At 38.8% G+C, this 18,041-nt stretch overlaps 1 long non-coding RNA gene across 1 annotated transcript in view; it reads right to left on the bottom strand.

The window, feature by feature from the left end:
• LOC125909824 (uncharacterized) overlaps positions 1-8,493 on the bottom strand; it is a 185,500-nt gene extending 177,007 nt beyond the window's left edge. The window contains exon 1 of the long non-coding RNA XR_007453782.1: positions 8,313-8,493. This is a non-coding gene — a long non-coding RNA (uncharacterized LOC125909824). The remainder of the gene's footprint in view (positions 1-8,312) is intronic.
• Between the last annotated feature and the right edge of the window lie 9,548 nt (positions 8,494-18,041).

Here is an 18,041-nt window from a genome sequence, read left to right as displayed (position 1 = left end):
TTTTGGCACATACAGTTTGAGCAAGACAGTTATCCTTGATATACAGGGTAAATTGCTTAGCATTTCAAATATGCCTTCAGTTTTGGGGAGTAAGTGGTAATGAAGTTCAAAAGGTGGCATGTTGTACCTCATTTCAGGTGTGGCTGCAAGCGTGTGTTTAAGGGTCTACCAGGAGAACCCTGGGTGGGTTTCTTTTACCGGCTCCATGTCTGGTTTCGTAGAGGTGCCATCTAGGACGGAATCTACTCCAAATCAAATACTATCTTTCTGCCTCGGTTTCCTTTGCCATAACAGTCTCATTCCTTTTCCCTTTCAAACACTGTAAATTGATTGTATTTTTTTTTACCTCCAAATAATAGTTGGTATTTTATTTACAATGTATACCTTTCCTGGATCTGAGTCAACATTATGGAAACATTTTATTGCTTATCTTAGTAAATATTGGCACATTTCTGACTGTTTTCTCTCTCAATATCTGAACCTATCTACCAGGAGCTATTTCCGTCCTGCCTCCTGTCATCCACCCCCTTGGGCCATGTCCAATTGGTTCCTATGTTAGAGGAAACTAATAACCACGATGTAAATATCCTTGTCTACCAAAGGACACCATTGGGTTGAATAATTCCCAGGGGAGTGATTCCAATCGTTTTTTCCAAAGTTACAAATTAACAAGCAAGTGAGATTATTACAAGCCTGAAGAAGTAGGTTAGTCAAGCTCAAGCAAAACCCAGAGCTGAGGCACAGTCAGCAGGGAAAGGAATGATAAGTAAGAGACTGTGTAATAGCAACTGCTGCAAGCCAGCAACGTGTTTTCAACAACTGGGTCCTAAGACACCAAAACGAGTGAATGGATAACAAAGGGTAAGTGACGTCAGGCACCTGGTAGTCCCTCAGTAGAGAACACAAAAGAAAAACAGTGTACTTTCTTTAAATTATGCCACACTCCTGACAGCTTCAAATTCCTTCATTGGTTCCTTTATTATTTCCCATAGCAGATAATAGCACCTGGCTGATATGCAGACAAAGAATTTGAGGATGTGTTTTGCTTTGTGTTAAAGAGTTCATATATTCATCACAACAATATTCCCTTATAAGCTCCTATTTCTTTTTTTTTTTAATACTTTATTTTTGAGAGCGTGCAAGCAGGGGAGGGGCAGAGAGAGAGGGACAGAGGATCTGAAACAGGCTCTGTGCTGACAGGCTGACAGCAGCGAGCCCGATGTGGGGCTCGAACTCATGAACCATGAGATCATGAGCTGAGCCAAAGTCGGAGGCTCAACCAACTGAGCCACCCAGGTGCCCCTAAGCTCCTATTTCTTAAATACAAAACAAGGAGAGCACAGATGGTGGTACCACCACTCAAGTAAGATGCATAGGAGATCCTGTAAGGAGGAGGCTGCCCCCAAGCAGGCATGGGAGTATATGCTTTTGCCACTTTTGGCTGCCCAGGCACCAACCCCACTTAAGCCTCCCTTTGGGAGAGCAGCCCCTTCCCTTGAGTGCAGTTGCGGCAGGAGCTGCCCCTTACCTCCTATATGTGCGAAGGGGTTGAGGGCCAACACCTCCCTGCCTCAGGAAGCACCTGATTCAACCTCAGCCACTCAGGCACCCTTCCCCGGGAGGTGATTTTGAAGGGTTACAATGAGGTACACCAGCCTGTTTTTGCTGCAGAATTTTTACTTCAGTTCTTCGTTCCCAGTCCTCCAGAGTTTCTGTTCTTGCTGCTTTTCTGCCTGATCCTCCAGATCTCTACTGATGCAGTAGCCCCAGAGCTCTCTAAATAATCAGGAAATTCCCTTTCGGCTCAAAATAGACAGTCACTTTTGACGCTTGCAGCCATGAGCCCTGACCGATACTATTATAGTTACCAGATGTGAATCTTGCTTGTAGTGTTATTTGGCTCCTCAAGTTTTTATTCTATGTGTGGTGAGAATTGAACTTGGGAGAGTTCTCTCTGGCACCGGGCGAGTGACCTACTTACTCCGTTGAGGTCCATTGGATCTGACAACAAGGAAACAAGCACAAGGGGTCACAGATACAACACCAGGGACACAGCACTGCAGAAAGTGCTCAAATGAAAGGCAGACTCCACTCAACCTAATGGATAGAATGACCTGCTGTTATCCTCTCTGTAGGATGCCACAGACACGTAGATGACTTTCAAATTTAAGAATCACTTTGGAAGCTTACTTTAAAAATGTGGTGTCTCTGGGCACCCAGTGGCTCAGTGGGTTAAGCGTCCAACTCTTGGTTTCTGTTCAGGTCATGATCTCAGGGTTCATGAGACTGAACACTGTCAGTGCAGAGCCTGCTTGGGATTCTCTCTCTCCTCCTCTCTTTGCCCCTTCCCCACTTATTCTCTCTCTCTCTCAAAATAAATGAAAACTTTAAAAAATTTTAATAAACAATTTTAAAATGTGGTGTCCAAATCATCCTTTCAGAAATGCTAATGTAAGCAGTATGATTTGCATCCTACTTGAAAGAATCTTCCTTTCTCACTTCCCAAGTTCCCTAAAATTTCTATTAGATTTTTTTTTTTTGCGTGGGGGGGGGGAGAGGAAAATAGATATTGTCTATAAAAGGACTCTATTACCTAAGAAATGTAACAAATCAACATACAGTAGTGTTATATCCAAACTATACTTAGCCTGCTGGCAATTATTTATGTAAGCTTAGAGAAAGGAAATAAAACAAATGGATAGAAAAACTGTACACAATGCAAGCATTCTTTCTGCACTCTATAGGAGAGGACACATGCTCTTGGTCAGCCTCAGCATCACTGTGCCTTTCTCTGTGACCATCTTACCAAGTTGTAGGTGACTCTAGTATCTGAAGATGTGTACCTTTCTAGCAACATGGCCCCCAAACATGAATCAATTACTGTAATAGGTATTCAGTCAAACAAGCAATTATCTGTTCTGAGCTGGCAGAAAAAAATTCCACAATGGATTTATTAAGAGACCTCTTTAAGAATCTTCCAGGGTAATTTTGCTAACAGTGATTTTCAACTACATGCTAACCTCAGAACTTGATCTCCTAGTAAGAGGACTCTGCTCTTAGCAAATTCAGTCTTGAGAGAGGCTATCGAGTGTAACGTAAGGGTTAAATGTTTTCACTTACAGCCACATTGATTGAGTTCAAGTTATCCCTCTGGCATTTATTAACTGAGCAACTTTGGACAACTGGCTTACCCCTCCATTCTCAGCTTCCTCATCTATGAAATAACAGTCCCTCCCTCATAAGGAGGGACTCCAGGTTACACAGTGTCAAAACCACATGCAAATCTAATTACTAAGAAGGATAGGATCCCTTCCCCACCTTCCTCCATTTCCCAGAGTCCTGCAATATTTCCTGTGTTCCACTAATACCGCCACATTCAAATTCAAGCAAAGTGAAAACAAGGCAAATGCTGGAAAAACATCTGTCTTGCTTTCTCTTTGGCAACCACCGTGTCTGTAAGCAAGTTTCCTCACGTGGGCTGAAAAATCCAGAAAGTCTTTTAGTTACAAAATTATCATAGCAGGAACGGTGACTTGGGTTAAAACTGGGTGCCTTCCCTGACCACCAGCCTAGGTTGGAACCCCCCCATCATATGCTCTCAAGGCATCCTATAATTCTCCGTGGTGATACTCATCACAATGTCATTTAAATAGTGTCTGTCACCCCTCTGTCTCTGCCATCATTCAGCCCCAATGCCTTAGAATGTAAACTTCAAGAGGACTTTTCCAGTCCTATGCCATCAATGCTTAACACGGTGTCGTGAGTAACGCAGGCACTCAATAAATATTTACTGAATGAATGAATGTGTGAATGACAATCCTACACATGTATGGATTTTAGATATTTTCTATTTTTAAGTAGAGGCTGAGTAGAGAATGGGACCAATACTCATTTCGATATTGTCAGTTTTAAAGCCAGCCATATGCTTCACCATACTAAGTGTTCACTCAATTCATCTGAATTCAACAAACACTTCTTGAGTACTACCATGTGCTACAGGGATCGGGATACAGAGAAACTCGACGAGTTCGTCCTCCTCCACATCCTCTTTTCCTGTCAAACACACAGGAGGGGGAACTTCATATTGTTCTTTCATAAAATGAGCATTTGCTGAGCAATTGCTGTGTGTTGTAAATATCCCTAGCTCCATATTTCTTACTTGTGCCTGCTTTTAATGGTATAGACAGGGATGTGTAGTCTCTTGCCTGTGAACAATTATTCACTTGCTGCATGGGGTAAATGGGTCCTTCTGGGTCTGTCACCTGGGCCTGGGACAATGATATGTCGTTTTGTACAGACCAGACAACATCATAATTAAAACCCTCAAAATCTCTTGTGTTTTTTACTCTCCCAAGTTCTTTGCAAGTTTAATGGCTCTCTTGGGGAGCTCTCTTCAAGTATTAGTGATCTGATCATTTCCACCTGTGGCTCTACTATCTCAACATTTAGCTTGCAGGGTTGCGATGACAGGGGAACAGAGACAATGAATAACTCACATTGAACTTCTATTCTTTGACCCAGACAGACATCATATCTAGATCTCATTGATCAGGAGTCACATGTCCTTACTTTTGTAATGGATCCAGAAAGGAGAGGGTAACTGGATATGGTTAAGCACCACCAGTCTTTATAACATTGTTGTATTTTATTCTTATCAGAAGCAATCTCTATCAGTGGAGTAAATTGTGAGATAATTGTAAACTACTAAAGCTAGACTAGATATTAAAAAATATATTCCTTTCCCTATCTTATAATAATGTAAACTAAGGCTAAAAGATCGTCCAAGCTTTCAGAACTAGATAGAGGTAAGACGAACTAGAAACTAGGTGGCCAGAATCCTTATCTGGTATATTCCTCCCACTGCATAATGATCTTCTCACAACACTGTCCGCATGGTACTCTATGTGTCCTCCCCATCAGTAGAAAGCAGAATCGGATAAAAACAGAGCATTTGTGGTTCAGCCAGAGCCAAGTGTCTCATGTCAGTTGATTAAATACAGTAGAGCCTTCTGTCTAATTTCAGCAGAAATTCCAGTTCCTTAGACTTTCCATTTTCAATGCAGTATGTTATTTTCAAGGAGAAATTCAGTAGCAGGAACTGAATTTGTTGAGCCCTGAGGCCTGGATTTTAAATTTTATTAAGTATGTATGTTGCCCTCCCACATCAAGCACAGATAGTTAACTTCTGGTTTGGAAAATCTGCTGGCATTTATTGGGCATATATGAACTGGATTGTGTCCTATAGCACAGTGAGCTTGATTTACAGCTCATTCTTCTCTACGTATCATTTTTACTGGGGTTGGAAATAGATTTAAAATTTGGTAGTTTAATTTCCCATAATAGCTGAAGACACAGTTGGCAGAGGAGAATTTTTTAAAGAGAATATATTTAGAATTACCTGAGTGAGGGTTCAGTTCATAGGAGGACAAAATATACAGAATTGTCTGTCTTTTGTCTTTCCTCATAGCCTCTTCTTTCCACATACCTATACCAAACATGCTTCTCTACCCAAAAGCCCCTGCACCCTGACACCAGAGGTGACAGAAAAGATGGTGGTGACTAACTTGTTCTTGGTTGGAGGTGGGAACTCATGATCCCTTAGACTTGACATCAACCAAACCCCAGAGCTCTCTGTTACACATGTATGCACTCTGATGTGCCTCGAAAACCCTTTCAGGGGCACAGCAGCCAGAAACACATCCTCAGGCCATTTCAAGTCCCAGACAACAACCATTTCTGGACCTTTCCTAGGAAACATTCTTCTGTCCTCAAGAGCACCTTCAGTACAGCCTCTCCCATGCAGCCTGCAGCCTGAATAGTTCTGACATCACTCCATATTCTGTAAGTCACTCCCATATTAGCAAAAAAAGAAAAAAAAATGTTTAAAATAGAATGAGGTCTCAGTTTCTTCTTCCTTTTCAAATTCTTCTCCTTTAGCCCAACACCCTCCAGCTGTGCAGGGAGATCAGTGACTTTTTCAGATTCGAGGCCAACATCAGTCTGAAAATTGGCTGGCAGACAGTGCCAAGAGACCAGGCAATTGGCTAGTTTCCTTTGATGACTGTATACTTTCCCCTCTCCTCTGTAAACCAATGAGCTTCTGAGTTGGACGGACTCTCCCCAGTCCAAGCCAATGCCCAAAGTGTGCATTCTAGCATCTGATTCCACAGGCTTTTGCTTAGCAATAGGACAGCTAATGATAGACTTTTATCACAATGTTGTGTGAATTAACTGGGAGTAGAGCAGGTAAGGTTTGTCAGCATAACTAGATAATTTTCAAAAGAATGTCTCTTCATGTAGCCCCATAGGAGCACAGCATTTGTCTGAGAGAGATCATATTTATCCTTGATCCTACCCATACCAGAGACCTTGGTCAAGTCATTGAACTTCCTAGGTTCTACCCCTCTGAGCTACAGAGTGGAAATCCTAATATACTTGTTTTTCTTTCTCATATGATATGTGAGGGTAAAAGTGAGACTTAGTTATGAAATGCTTTGAATAATTATAAAATAAGGTATAATAATGACAAGCTCATTCAGGTTTGTGGGAATATTAAACAGTACAACAAATGAAAACTTAGTGTATTGCTGCATTACTTAGGATTATATCTGGCTAGCTGTGACCAAAAACCTAAAACAATAGGGGCTTATACAAGAAATAAATTCATATTTTTTCAATAAAGTCTCAAGGAATAAAGTTTGTTGCTAGTAAAGTGGCTCCAGAAGGGTACCCAGGCTCTGGTTGGTTCTGATATCCCTGCAATGGAGCCCTTGTGCTCACAATGCAAAATCGTTCCTAGATCTCTAGTCATCACATCTATAATTCTGATGCCAGTAAAGAGGAAAGGAACAATGCAAAAGAAAGGACAAATAGTATATGCCAGCTATCGTTTAAGGTAATATGCTGAAAGCTGCCATACAACATTTCCACTTACATATTATTGGCCAAATTTTAGTTACATCATCCTGTTAGCAAGGGAGGGTGGGAAATGTCTCTTTAGATGTCCACGTGTCCAATCAAAAATCAAGAAGAAAGAGTTTTGGGGTTGGAAACTATCAGTTTATGCATCACCTAATAAAATTAAACGTGCACATATCTTATGACTCAGAAAGTCCATATTTAGGTATATGCCTGGGAGAAACTCCTTCACACGCCTAGACAGAAAACCGTATAGGGATTTCCATTGTGGCACTGTTTCAAATAGTCAAACAGCTTGTCATACTGAGAATGAATATATAAACTGTGGTTCATTCTTAATATGGAACAATGTACATCAACACACATGATTTAAAATCATTAATTTTAGGGGCGGCTGGCTGGCTCAGTTGGAAGAGCAAGCAACTCTTGATCTTGGGCTCGTGAGTTGGAGTCTCACGTTGGGTGTGGAGATTACTTAAGATAAACAAACAAACAGACAAACAAACTTAAAAAAATCATTAATCTTATTTACTTAAATCAACCCAGATATAACTCAAACAACTTTGATGGGGAAACTGCAAATTACAAAAATCTGTATGAAGTATGATACCACTTATGCAAATCTTAAAAATACATGGAGCGAATATCTTTGAAAGTTAGCAATGAAGGAAGCAGTGTAAGACAAAGAAAGTTAGAAAACTTCAAAATGACGCCATGATGCCACTGAGGAAGTAAGAAGACATACAGTTTATGTCATGATTTTCCCAACATTTGCCTCCATTTTCCTAAAATGGATTCTGATCCTCAGTTCAAGATATATCATTGAAACCATGACCAAGGACTTATTCTCTGCTTTCATAAAAGTTAAATCTTTTAAAGTCTTTAAAATCTTCTTTACTCCCAGAGAAGAATAACATTCTTTTTTTTTTTTAATTTTCTTAATGTTTATTTATTTTTGAGAGGGAGAGAGGCAGAGTGCAGTGGGGGAGAGGCATAGAGAGGAGACACAGAAAATATGATGCAGGCTTCAGGCTCTGAGTTGTCAGCACAAAGCCCAACGTGGGGCTCGAACCCACGAACCTTGAGATCATGACCTGAGCCGAAGTTGGATGCTTAACCAACTAAGCCACCCAGGCTCCCCAAGAAGAATAGCATTCTAGCTCAACCTGAGACCACACATATATACCTTGTAGGCAGGGATTTTTGAGCTAATCAGTTTTATATTCTCAGGAGATGCATAGTTCAGTAAATCTTGGTAAAATGGATGAATAAATGAGTGAATCTCAGTCAACCGTTATTTGTCAATATGTTTCAGTGCTAGTTCCCTGTATCCATATTTTCTAGAAAGATCTTTCCTTCAGTGCTTGCCAGTTATCAGGGCAGATACTCCTTACCTGAAATTACTTCATGGTGGCTGTGTCATTCCCTAGTATGCTCAACTCCATGAATGATGGCATGATCTCCAGTTCTTTCAGACTGACTTTTTTTGACAGCTACTCAGAAGAATTCTGTCAAAAAGAATCAAGACATAGCCCAGAGAGGGGTCATAAAAAAGATAGATGAAGAAATACTATGTATTGTTTATGGGTAAAAATATATTTATAGAAAATGGTTAAAATATGTCTGGAAATGGTACCAACTTCAAAAGAGTACCTCAGGATAGAAGGACAGGGGGAAAGGATGGGAGAATTAGTCTTTAACCGCATTCCATAATATCTTATTTAAAGACAAAGCGGTGAAGCAAAATGACAAATCGTAAACTTCCAATAAATCTGAGCTGTGGGTTTTTTGATATCTGTTTTGTTATTTTCATCATGTTTGAAACATTTCATATTTCTGAACAAAATATTTAGTTGCAGAATATTAGGAAAAATATGGTACAGTCTTATTGATGGTAGTTGCTGTTTCTTATCGCATAACTTCTGCAACTGTAAGGTAGGTAACAGATGAATGTATAGAATGGACAGTAAAGATCCACCCAAATGAGTGGTGCACATTTGCTGAATTGAAAAAGTCATCTGGAAGGAATTTGGGGAGAAATTCCATCTTCTGGAAGTTTCCCTGAACAGAGGAGACAAACATTAGCAGAATCCAGTGCCTCCCCTCCCCCAACCTCCATTTTTGTCCTTTACTACTTCAACCTCTATGCTTGGTGACACAGATTGTCTTTCAAGCTTCAGTCATTCCAAATATGTTTTCACCTGAGGACTTTAAACCTTCTGTTCCTCTTGCCTAATATACCTTTCCCATACAGCCCCCTCAACATTCAGGGCTCTGTGTAAAAGACACCTTGTCAGGAGGCCACCTAGGATTGCCCTAGCTAAAGTTGATTCCTCAACTCCTACTCCAGCAGTGCCTATTCCATTATTATGCTTTAAAAATTTCCTTCATATTGGTTGTCACCATCGGAAATTATTCTAATGATTTCATTTCTATGTATTTGTCTTTCCCCACAAAGTGTAAGCCCTATAGGAGAAGGTACTTAATTCATTTTGTTTACTGCTGTATCTCCAGGATCTAAAACCATGCTTGGCACTAGTTGTTGAGTAAATGATACATGTCAGAAGATGTTATAACCTCTAAAAGCCAGGGAGGAAAGGTGAAAGGTTTTTTCCAATTAGAGGAATTAATAGCCTAGAAGGCCTTAATCTCAAGAAAGTGTAGTTTTTGTTATTGATTTTTATTTTCATTGACTATTTTAGAGCAGTTTTAGACTTACAGAAAACTCACATAGAGCTCCCATATCCCCTTACAGAGGGGTCCCATATACTCCTTTCCCCACCACACACACATCTTGCATTAATTTAGCACGTTTGTTGTAATTGATGAACCAATACTGATACAGTATTATTAACAGAAGTTCATACTTTACATTAGGGTAAGTCTTGATGTTGCATATTCTATTGGTTTAGACAAATCCATAATATCATGAATCCACCGTGATAGCATATATAGCATAGCTTTGCCACCCTAAAAATGCTTTGTGCTCCCCCTATTCATTTCTCCTACACTTCCCTTAAACACCCCCCCAACCACTGATCTTTTTACTGTCTCCATAGTTTTGCATTTTCCAGAATGTCATACAGTTGGAATCAGATAGTATGTAACCTTTTTAGACTCGTTTCTTTCATTTAGCATGCATTAAAAATTTATCCGCATATTTTCCTCTCTTGATCGCTCATTTGTGTTTATCACTTTTGCAAAGTATTAACATTTAAATGTAAAATATGTATTTATTTTACCACAATGAGTCATAATCCATCATATATATCTACCATAGTTTGTTTATCCATTCCCCTACTGAAGGACATTCCAATTGATTGCTTCCAATTTCTGGCAAAAATGAGTAAAGTTGCTATAAACATTTCATGTGTAAGTTTTTGTGTGGATATAAGCTTACAACTCATTTTGGTAAATACCTAGGGATGTGATTTCTAGATCATATGGCAAGCCCAAGTTTTTGACAGAAACTGCCAAACTGTCTATGAATGAATGACTCTACCATTTTGCATTCCGACTGACAACAAATGAGAGTTCCTGTTTCTCCACATCTTCACCAGCATTTGGTGTCACCAGTGTTTTGGCTTTTAGCCATTCTCACAGGCATGTAGTGGAATGCCATTTTTGTTTTAATTTAAATTTCCTAATGACATACAATGTTGAGCACCTTTCATATGTTTATTTTTTTTATCTCTCTACCTCCTTCCATGAGGCGGTTACACAGATCTTTTACCCATGTTTTGGAAACTGAATTGTTTCTTTTACTTGATGAGTTGTAGGAGTTCTTTGTTTTCGATGTAAGTCCTTTATCGGATATGTGTTTTGCAAATATCTTTTCCCAGTTCGTGGACTTCTATCTTAAGACTGCACTAGTTTTTATAGAGTCAGTTTCTCAATAATTTTATCTGATACGTTCCTAATGTCCTCTGAGAGTCCAAGCATGCCTGCCTATGTGATTGCTTACAATGCCTGATTTCTGTCCCCCACCACGGATTTTGCCTCCTGGCACTCACATTAGGAGGATGGGTGGGAGAACAAAACTGGATATTATAACAGTTCCAGTGAATACATCATATGAAAGACACTGTTTTAAAATTGCCTATTAGTTAACAGAGGGCTTTGTACACATCTCTATTCCAGAGGATGGGGCAGAGACCATACCTATAAACAAGGTGCAGCTTATTAATGTTATCTCCTTTGCATTATATTAACATCTTCTGATTTCATTGCCAGAGATTCTTCCCTTTGGCAATCCTGTGCTGCCCCTTCCCATCCTTCAGAAAGGGGGGAATTCAGGAGACAATACAGTTACAGTGAATATTCACTGGGAGAACACAAGTTAAACTTAAAACTAGTTCAGCAAGAAAATTCACTGATAATTATTGTGAAAGAGAACTTTTCTGCTTATTTCAACTGGGGACTATTTTGTTTTATGTTCTGTTCTGTTATGTTATGTTATGATGCTATGTTATGTTATATTTTTGTTTTAGAGAAAGCACATGAGCTGGGAAGAGGGACAAAAGGAGAGAGAGACACACAGAGAGAGAGAGAGAGAGAGAGAGAGAGTGAGAGAGTGAGAGAGAGTGTCTTAAGCAGGCTCAATGCTCCATGCAGAGCCCACGGTGGGGCTTGATCCCATGATCCCACAACCCGGGGATCACAACCTGAGCTGAAACCAAGAGCTGGATGTTCAACCAACTGAGCCAACCAGGCGCCCTAACTGGCGGTTATTTAGGTACATAATAATCATTTATTGACACAAAGACTTGTATATAAAGAAACAAACTGCTTTCTTTTAAAGTTTTAGCTTTAACCATCCTCTGACTAAATCCTAAATTAAAAACTTTCCACTGATTACTAGCTTGTTGCTAAACTTCATCTTCCAAATGACACGGGACTACGTTCTTGGTCTTGGGTGTAGAATTTCTCCCAATAGACTCCTATATGTACAAAAAGCATTCGTGCAATCTGAGGGATTCTATAACAGATCCCCAAAGAGGATCTCTTTCCCTTATGCTTTTTTCCCCTGATTTCAGGCACAGTAAACTAGAGTTTACAAAGGAAATTCCTTTCCTATGCAAAAATCTGAAACAGCAGCTTTTTATCATTTAATAACTTAGCATTAGTTATTTTCAAAGGGGAAGAAGATAGGTGTTATTTTGAAAAGGGAAAGAAGCCAGTGAAAAAATTATAAACATTGTTTAGTTTCAAGTTTTTGAGGGAGCGGTATCCACAGGAACCAAAGTCATCTGAACGTCCAAAATGGGTACCTTTCTCTGATGGAGTAGACACCTTCCAGGGCTCACTTAGAGAATTTTCAGAATAGCCTCCAAACAAAATCTGTTTTCTCCACTGACTTGCCTCTGTGCCTGAAATCCCTACCAGTTCTGTTCTTCCGCTGGGGTCTGCATTCCTTACAAGAAATCTCCTACTCCCTGCTGCCCACAAAGCAGCAAAGTTGACAATGTACAAACACATGATAATATTTGGGCAAATAATATATCAGATTGTCATCATTCATTCTTTTGGTTACTGAGTAGTATTCTAATTGTGTATGTCCCACAGTTTTGTTTGTCCATTCATCAACAGATGGCTATTTGGGTTTTTTCTACTTTGGGACTTTTATGAATAAAGTTGCTATGAACGTTCATACACAAGTCTGTGTATACACGTATGCTTTCATTTCCCTTGGATAAATGGTTAGACTTGAGATTGCTGGATCGTAAGGAATCTGATTTTTTTTTTTTTCAAATTCCCCAGTTCTGACTCCTGTTTGCCTTCATTTGGGGCCTTTGTACCTCTTTTGATCTCAGTTAGTTGGGTCCTTCTTGTTTGTCATCTGCCCAGCGGACCTATTTTTACCTTCGTTTTTCATTCATGCATGGACTTGGGTTTACCTACTTTGTTCAGACTGAAGGTTTTATGCTCTGACACTTATTACAAACCAGCCTAAGCCAATTTGGTCGCATCTCTTTTGACCTTTTGGTATATAATTATAGCCACACATACAGTTTCAGTTTCTTCAGTAAGAGCAAGTTCCCGACCAAAGTCTCCCAAACATGCTGCCATTTACTAAATAAATTTTTGCTAACAAGCAGACACAAAACAGTAGGCACAGCCTGTGCTATAAAGTCAATTAAGACCTAGTTCCCTGTCCCCTTAAGTATGCCTACCACACTGTGCAGAAGAGACTAAATGGAGGTAGATGGGTCAATATTCTAGAAGCAGGATTTCGTGGCCCTGATAACCTACATTAGTACTAATAGTAAGGTACAGGGTAGAGTAGCAGACACCAACCTTCAGGGTTCTGGCTACACAGGGCCTGCTAGATTCCTAGAATTGTGAAGGATGGAGATTGTCTCTAAACTATTCTATCCATTCCACATACCAAGAATATTATTCATTTCACCAGTGAAAGCTTACATGGTGCTAATTAATGGACCACAAATTTCACCAATGAAAATTCATTTCTAGCTTTCACACTACCACCTGGTGCTAACCAAAAACAAATATAACTGAAGCACTTGTAGTATACACATTTCGTAATCTGGACCTTCTTATATCACCTGGTTACCTGTGAAAATTGAATTTCTGATTAGGACAGTGTACAGCATGTGACCTAAACTAAGCAATACCTACATATATCACATATGTCACTTGATATTTGCACAAGTATTTTAAAGTGAATTATAAACATCATGACAGCTCTTGGGGCACCTGGGTGGCTCAATCAATTAAGCATCTGGCTCTTGATTTTGGCTCAGGTCTTGATCTCACTGTTCGTTCATGAGTTTGAGCCCCACATCAAGCTCTGTGCTGATAGTGCAGAGCCTGCTTGGGGTTCTCTCTCTCTCTCTCTCTCTCTCTTTCTTTCTTTCTCTCTTTCTGCCTCTTCAGCATGTATGCTCTCTCTCTCCCTCTATTCCTCCAAAATAAATTTAAAAAATTTAAAATAAATAAATAAATAAATAACATAACATAACATAACATAACATAACTATAACAGATAACAACTCCCAAATGCTGCCTTGGAAATAACATTTATTGAGCACCCACTATATGCTAGGCAGTCTGCTAGGTGTCTTATAATTCCATTTATATTCCTCATCTAGAGAATTATAATAACTCAATGAAGTAGGTAATGTTGTGAATTTCTGTTTTACAAAGAAGAACTCTAATTTACTCCAAACAATTTGAAGCAATAAAGCTGTAGTTCAAATCTAAGTCTATCTACCTGCAAAGCAATGTTTCAGCCATTGTACAGCTTAAGAGATATAAATAATTTTTTAGTATCTACTCAAAGATGTAACTAAGTCACTGTTTATTAATCTTTCTTATACTTTTTGGTTAATACATCTGGAAATCTTGGAGAATCTGTTGACAGCACTTTATCCCCATCAAAATAAACATACATGCCCAAGTTTGTCAATAACATCAGGAAGTTTGTGAAAACTTCCCCTATCTTCCCTATGCCCAGCATGAATCTCAGATTAAGAATCCCTACAACAAGGAATGTTAAATAGTTCTCTACTTTAGATTGTAATATATACTGTTTGCTCTAGTTTTCATGTTTGTACTTCTGAAAGTGCTATTTCTTTCTAAGTTAGAGAAGCTATCCACCCTATTTCTAATGGGGCTTCCTATTTCTTCATTTTAAATGGCACCTGGATATAGGAAGTTAATCAGCAACAGAATCCCCTTCTTGGTGACTATACCTTTAATCCTTCTTGGTGACCACACCTGGTAACTATACTTGAAATATATAGTTTTCTCTGTATTTATACCTCAGAAACTATACTTAATGACTCTGCCCAAAGCCACTGTAGAAATAGGGTCGCTAAGCCAAAGGCCACATCCCTGACTATTCAGGAGTCCAAATGTCCAACAGGTCACTTCAGAAAACTGGCCACAAGGTAGCCTCCCTTCCATCATTTGAGCATAAGAGCAAACCTGTATTTTTCTGTCTCCTTCCAGATTCTTCAATGCCTTTGACATTGCATGAACTTTCCTAGGCTAGGCATGCTGCCAGGGCTCTGTGTCATGTGACTGAGGGCCTTCTCTAAAGAGAATGCATGAACCCGTCATTAGCATAATTTAAACATTAATTATGAAAACAGTCCCCCAAATGCCATGAAAACAAATAAACCACTGAGTCACTACTGAGCAAACTACCTTACTGCTGAGGCTCAGACAAACAATAGAATGATTAGCAAAAACACATTACTAGACTCAGTTATATTTCACACAGTATTTGACAATACATAGGGCCCACCTCTGATTCCCCATAAATAAGATATACAATTTAATGGTTCTCTTTTATCTTACACATCATAGTGAATCTGTGAGAACATCACTTAACCTCTTCAATCCATCTTTCAACTGCTGTTTGCTTACAGATAAGAATGAACACAAATGTAACTGTTTTTATTTTATTCTATGAATATGTACTTTTACGTTGTCTCTGATAAAGTGAAAAATACATATCGATATATAGAAAAATTGCTTTGCCATATATAAACAATGATTTTAAAGATTACTGAAATACAACCAACTACAGAATTCAGCATTTTTGGTAAATGTTGAATCCATTTCAAGGTATTTTATTATTTGGGATTACTAGAAGGACATCATCACAGCCTAGTTTTTCCAATAATTTAATTTTAAGGCATGTACAGAGATTATAGCATGAAAAATGAAGGTATAATGCAAACAGCACACCTGAGTTTTATACTAGGTATAAATTAATGAAAAGTAATCTAGTGTTATAATTATTCTCTGCTAACAAAAGAACTTCCTTTTTAATCATTCGATACTGATTCTTAAAAGAAGCCAACAGCTATAAAGTGGTGATCAAATATGTTTTGGCAAAACTAGATACAGTAAGCACTTTGAGAAGCTAAATTCTTCAAGAAACAATCATTTTTCTTTTCATCTAAATTTTCAAAGCATTTTGATCTTAGTTTTTATCTCATTTACAAAATTTAAGAGTCCATAGTTTAATCAACTTCTCGCATACTTAAAATGGGGGCAGTAATAGTAACTACTATTGTTGTAATGCATGTTAATATCCTGGCGTGGAAGATTTCCAGGTTCTGCTCCAACCTGGAGACAGCCCAGAACTTGTCACTCCTGTCCTTATAACAAGAAAAAGCTGAACAAACTAAATATCAACAACTTTTGGGGACCCATTAGATAACTTAGGCCACAAGGCAAACCAATATCCACAGTCTGGAAACATAGGCACGTCTAGGGAGATACAGCCAAGATCTGCTTGTCTAAAACAGAAGCAGCTGGAGCCATACACTGGGAAGAGTACTTAAATGATTATTTTGATGAATTGTGGAGGATGAATTTGGATTAATGTAACAGTGAGAAACTTTTGGGACTTCAGTCTTAGGATGGGCCCCACACTCTCATGATTTTTACCTCCATCAATTTCACTAGGTTCTCATGGTGAAGATCAAAGAAGTTCCCCATAGTTCATCGCTCTGCCTTTAGAAGAGATCGGGGAAGAGTAATTTTAGTGTAATAATCCCAGAGCCTTCTCGGTAACAAAGGCCTACTCGCCAGAAGAGAAGAGTTTGCCAGGACATTTCTCCAACACTAGGCCCCCAATAGTCTTCCTGTCTCACTTAAGTAAAAAAAAAAAATCCATAGGGTCAAGGCTAGGGAAATAGGTTAGGAATGCTGTAGCCAGGGAATAAAATGGGGATGGGGAGAAATATTTGTGAAGGTCACAGCCTAGGGACACAGGCCCACTAAAAGACTCAAATTTAATCCTACAATATAGACTACTTCCCTTTCCCCATATCTACTCACCCCATCCATAGGGCTCCTGTTGGTATATAATAGTAGTAGATTATAACTAAAGAACTGCAAGATGTGAACTCTAAGGAGGATTATTTAGGGAAGCCTAAACTCAAGAAGAGTGACAAAAACTAGGACCCTGGAGAAATTGAAGCCTCTGGCTCCTGTAACTACAGCAAACATGAATCACAGCTACTATAGCACCTACTAGGCAGATTAGCATAAATCTTCAAGCTAAATTCCTATTTCCCTCAGTTCCTATTACTCAGTACAGCATGTCTAGCTTTCAACAAAAAATTACCAGGCTAGTGGGAATGCAAAATCAACAACCACATTGGAAGACAACTTGGCAAGTTCTTAAAAGGCTAAACATAGGTTTACCATATAATCAGCAATCACACTCCTGTGTATTTACCCAACTGATCTGAAAACTCTGTCCACACATAAACTTGCATATAAATGCTTATAGAAGCTTTATTCATGATCACCCTAAACTGGAAGCAACCAAAATGTCTTCCAGAAGTAAAGAGATAAACAAACTGTGGTTTATGCATACAATACAATACTATTCCACACACACACACAAATAATTAGCTATCAAACCAGAAACAGACATGGGATATTTAAAAGCATATTGTAACTGAAAGAAGCCAGTCTAAAGACTCTAAATACTTTATGATCTTCTATAGAGACAATAAACAAATCAGTGTTCACCAAGGTTTCAGGAGAGCTGTGTTAGTAGGCGAAACAGGGTTTTTGTTGTTGTTGTTGATGTTGTTGTTGTTATTTTGTTGTTGTTGTTGTTGTTTTGGGGGGGGGCAGTCAAACTGATCTGAATGATATTGTGATGGTGGACACATGACATGACATACTTGTCAAAACCCATAGAATTTCATAGCAAAAAAATGAACCTTAAGATATAAAAATTAACCAAAAAAATCATTTAGAAGGTTGGAGGTTCCAGGATGGAATGTACAACGCAACATAACAATTTAACTGTGTTACAAATATATGAAATGACCTCACTGAAGGAAATAGGGGGGAAAAGATGCCTACCTCTATAACTATAGAAATAAGTAGAGTCTTCATGACTAAAGGTAACAGAAACTGTATCTAAGCATTGTACTCTAGTTGATTAAATTGCTTCCCATGGAGGTATGGGCTACCAATTCTGCAACCACTACAGATAAGCAACAGGTAGAGGCTAGAAGGACCCATTGTTTAATGGATTAGAATTGGAAACATCAGTATGAATTTATCTTTAGGTTAATATAGATACTGACAGTAATATGTAAAAATATTTATAAATATGTGCA

The sequence above is a fragment of the Panthera uncia genome (assembly GCF_023721935.1).
Source record: "Panthera uncia isolate 11264 chromosome B3 unlocalized genomic scaffold, Puncia_PCG_1.0 HiC_scaffold_1, whole genome shotgun sequence".
NCBI classification, from domain to species: Eukaryota; Metazoa; Chordata; class Mammalia; order Carnivora; family Felidae; genus Panthera; species Panthera uncia.
Note: the sequence above shows the minus strand (reverse complement) of the source record. Positions and strands in the feature narration are given on the sequence as shown.